Genomic DNA, 5002 nt, shown 5'->3' on the forward strand with positions numbered 1-5002 from the left:
TGTGTGTATGTGTGTGTGTGTGTGTGTGTGTGTGTGTGTGTGTGTGTGTGTGTGTGTGTGTGACTAATATGATGAGCCCAGAGTTCCCCAGGTACATGCACTCCTACCCCCTCCAAACACTCCCCTTCCGTCCCATGTGTGTGAGAATGGCCTCAGCACACCTGCAGTCTGAAGGGGGAATTGAGGCCTGGCTGTCTCCCACAATCCCCCTCGGTATCCCAAATGACTGACTGGCTACAGGGGAGGAAATTAGCCTGCTCCAATTTAAGCGGTAACTTCAGACATTCAACCCTCTGGAAGAGGTCGTGGTGTGAACATGTGGTCTGAACCAACTTTTGATGAGTTTGCTTTAAGCTTATTTGAGAATTAACTAAACAGACTAATCAGTTTCTTAAGTTCCGAAGTATATTAGAAAAGATTTGGAATAAAATCTGTTCAGTGAGATTGTTCCAGTTCCAAATGGCTGCCACAGCTAATCCATCTTAGCCTAATTCAAAAATGGCTACAACTCAGTTAGTTTTAGAGATACTGAGCTAAAGCCTGATGTGGTAGTAGCTGAGAGTCATCCTCATTGCACCTCATGAGATCTCATAATATCATATCAGATCACAATATTAATACTATTTTCAGTTTGATCATACCACCTATAACTCTGTCCCGTCTCATCATAAGATGATTTTTGTGGGTGATATGCATTTCTTTGAGGACTAGCCGACTAGGCCTTTAATTTAAATATCTGATTAAAAGAAGACCAGTCCATGTAAGTGTTATTGTTACCGTTACTGGGGATAACCCCTTTCCATGCATAAAAAAAAACCGAAGAAAAAAAAAAGAAAACAAAAACTGCCACAAGTGAGTTGTGTCATGCTCCTGTCCCAGGGGACCTGGAGTGGTTTGGGAGGGATTCGTGCACTACGCTGACAGATGGGTCCTTGTTTCTGTCTTTTTCTTCATCTCTATCTCCCTCTCTCTCTTTTGCTAAAACACAGACACACACACACACACCAAGATCACAAGAGTACAATGGGAATTAAAGCTCTGGTATAAGCACATGCTCTCCGGTCCACTTCTGAAAGCTGAGCCCTTTGTAGTGATCATAAAAGATGGAGGCAGCCCTAAGTCGTAGGGGGCTAATGTGGCACAGGGTGGCAAGGATTTGCATCGCTGGCAAACAGGAGTTGATTTTACTTATACATACATCTGCATTGTTTCCAACTGTTTCACACACTTTATCTGAGTTTTTAATCTAAATTATCACTGGGCTTAAGAGTAATTCCTGTCATCTTTGTGTCTATGAGTTAAGATTGCACTACTAATCAGGGAAAAAAAAACTTTTACCTTCAAGTAAGAAACAAGACTTTTATGAAACAAGACTTGGTGCATTTTATAGTCCGAATCATGTTTCAAGAACCTTTACAGAAACAAATGTGTACAAGTGGTTTCCATTTCTCTAAGTCTAATAATATTGTGCAGATTGTTGTGTGAATAGAAGTTCTGAGTTTTCAAAGCCTACCCTCAATAAATATGTCAGCAAACTTAAACACTGAACACATTTTAAATATGGAAAAAAAAGGCATTAACTCAGATTCAGCACCATCATATGATATATAAAACAGATCTGGAACATGGGTTGTCCTGTCCATTAAACTATTATGTCAATAACATAAATCTCCGGGACCCCACAGTGAATTCTGATAAGATCTGTATAGCAGCATTTCATCTTGACAATATGAGCAGATTGCTTGTCGCTTATCCCTTTTTTTCTTTGAGCTAATGGGTTTGGAAAACATTCCAATCGAGCAGAAATGTGGCTACAGAATGGGAATCGGGCCTGAGGGCAATTCTCACTAAGTGAGGAGAGAGGGCCATTAAACAAAGGTGCCCGTGGTTTCAGATTCAGGATACTTTACAACCTCCGTCCCAGGACATCAACACTGTTTTTTGTTGGGGGTTTTTTTTTTGCTGTTGTTTTTTTTTTTTTTGGTGTTCGGTTGGATGAGTAAGGGGGGGTGGAGGATCCATCTGCCATGCTGCCGGTCCTTGGGGAGATGGGCATATCCCTGGGGTGTTTTGGAGAGAGAGGGTCTGAAAGGATTACACCCAACCACTAATCAACAACGCTAATCTGTGGGCCCCCATACAAAATCCCTTCGGATCTAAACAACAATTTGAGACAGAGGATGAAAATCTCACTATGCTGGGATGTTTTCCAGCTAACGACCAACGTGTAAAAGGACAAATACAGGTGATCTTTTGTTTGAGGGAGAATCAGCAGCAAAGGTGTGATTGGCAGGGAGCCATGGTGCATCTGTGATCAGGTGCAAGTATCCCACAAGTGGCCCAGTCTGATTCCCAGTGTGACCATTATGCAAATAAAGCAACTAGACAAGCCTCAGAAATAAATCTGCTGAATGGATGAAACCATTTGACTAATCAAAATCAACTACAAAACTGTTTTATTTCAAAGAATTTAACCATTGCATGCTAAATGAATAATTACACCATGTCTGCATTCAGTTTGAAACATGGATTTGATTCTCTTTTTTTTTTCTTTTTTTTTTGTGAAAAGTAGTTTGTTTGGTTTTGAAAATGAACTTCTACCATCCATCTGAAAGGTGAGCTCGGCTGAGCGGTTCCCCTTGAGCTTTATCCAAATGTCTCGTCACAGCAGGAACCTCCACAAGGTGCAGCTGCTGAGCTGTTGTCTTGGCAGGGCTCAGCTTCCCGTAAAAGAATAGCAGAGAATCAAGTTGCCACAAGTTTCATGCCCACCCTACCCCCACCCCCACCCCCCTTGCAGTGTGGTTTTGATGTCTTGGGTCTGTCGGGTCTGGATTTGGCGGATTTAAAGCTCCACAGAGCTTTTTTTTTTAAAAAAAAAAAAAAGCTGCATAATGCCTGTGCCAGTCCTCCAGGGCATAGGGAACCGGAGCATCCTGGCCTGCACCTCCTCTGCCTCCTGCAGAATACCCACTGGCTAGGCTGCCTCTAAGCTCCCTCTCCCTTCAGCCTCATTGTTTATTGGGCCCACCACTGTCAATATTAAGCCCGGCTAATGTGATCTAGAAGCAGCTGGAGCAGCCCTGATTATTACCATGACACAGTCGACTGAGGGTGTAATATCATTAAAAATAAATCAGGTGGTTTGGAGATTTGCTGATGCAGTGGGGATGCTGAATGACATTAGTTGGGAAAGCTGCCATAATTTCATTAGTCTGTTGGGGCACCTTGGAGGAGCTGTTAAAACATTTCCTTTAAGTTGGAGTAATTGAATCTGCGTTCACAACACTCAAAATAAAATAGGTGGAACTGATCATTTTCCAGTTCGATAACTGATAGTTAAGAGGAGAAAGTTTCAGACAACACGCAGAGAACACAAAAGGGATGTTTGTTTTAATTTCCTAATTATTGCATCCAGCCATACTGCTGATAATCCATTTCAGAGCAGACACAGGATATTCCTGAAACCATCTCTGGCCTGTTGTGGATTATTGTTGGAAACGATAAAGAAAACGTGAGGCCCTGCTAATCTGCTTAAACTGTTTGACACTGAGCTGTCTGCTCGGCAGACTCATCAGCAAATCAGCTGAAGGACAGACAGCAGGCTGACACGGTCTATCATCATATCAGTTAAAGTCATGAGAATAAAAACAACTCTGTTTTTGTAATTTATCTCATTTCATGTTATTTTTTTTGTTAAGGACATGGTTATATAAGTTTGTAGTTGGTGTATTATATATACACATATGTGTTTAAAGTGCCATTAAAAACCCAGAAGTGCCGTTGGGTCTCGCAACAAGGGTCTGACATACTTATTGTTCTGACGCACGAGACGCGTAAACGATGATTTCAAGGCCCATTGAGCATGCGACGGATTGTGTCCAAAATCTGCTGGGAGGTTGTTGGATGAGGGGAAGGGTGATGATAGATAGATAGATAGATAGATAGATAGATAGATAGATAGATAGATAGATAGATAGATAGATAGATAGATAGATAGATAGATAGATAGATAGATAGATAGATAGATAGATAGATAGATAGATAGATAGATAGATAGATAGATAGATAGATAGATGTGTTGCTTTTGAACAGTAATTTATGATCCAGTTCTCTTTGCAGAAAGACCATGTTGTGTGTTATAGTGACATCTAGTGTTCCTTCTGAGGACTGCAGCCTCTTTGGTTAACATGTTTTATTAGTTCATGTGTTTAATAGGACGCAGCGCATGTTACTGATAGTGGATTGGTTATTATAATTTGCTGAATGAAATATAAAAAAACAATAACAGAGCTTAAGAGAAGTTTTTCCTCCCTTTGTAAAGTTTGAACTAAGGTCAACAATTAACAAAGAAACCACTAAATTAAAGTTTTTAAATTTGATAGTAAAACGTAACATGAAAAGAGGAACAGTTGTGGGGAAAGTGTACTTCTGCATTTTTGAAGAAGAAAAAGGGGAAGGAAATTCAAACTCTCTTTTTATTTAATACAGCAGAAAACATTGCACTAATTGGATGTTTGTTTTGTAGACAATGTTTGTTCATTTTTTATTTTGGTACCATAAAGACATGTTTAAAAGGCTCTGACAGGATCACTAAAAAAACTTATTTAAAACATTGCTGTATAAGTTGTGGCTTTATTATCTTGATGTCTGCATAAAAACAGTCATGATTTTGTGAAATCATTGAGCTCAGGAGAACTGTTAAAACTATTGCCTGATAACAGTAAAATTAATCGTACAAAGCAAAAATAAACTATAAACTAGATTCAATGCAAACAGCTTTTTCTGGACAAATTCATTAAAACCTAACCAGGTCGAACTGGATAGTCACATACCATCATCATTAGGGGAATCAAACTGTTGCTACAGTAAGAACTGCTGAAGTACATACAAGCCAGTGGGTCACTTCACCTTATTATAAATAAAGAAATAAGTAATGCCAGCTGTTATAATGTCATAAATAACTGTTGTGATTCCTGCACAAAATGTCCATTTCTGCATG

Source organism: Kryptolebias marmoratus, linkage group LG8 (assembly GCF_001649575.2).
Source record: "Kryptolebias marmoratus isolate JLee-2015 linkage group LG8, ASM164957v2, whole genome shotgun sequence".
Lineage (NCBI taxonomy): Eukaryota > Metazoa > Chordata > Actinopteri > Cyprinodontiformes > Rivulidae > Kryptolebias > Kryptolebias marmoratus.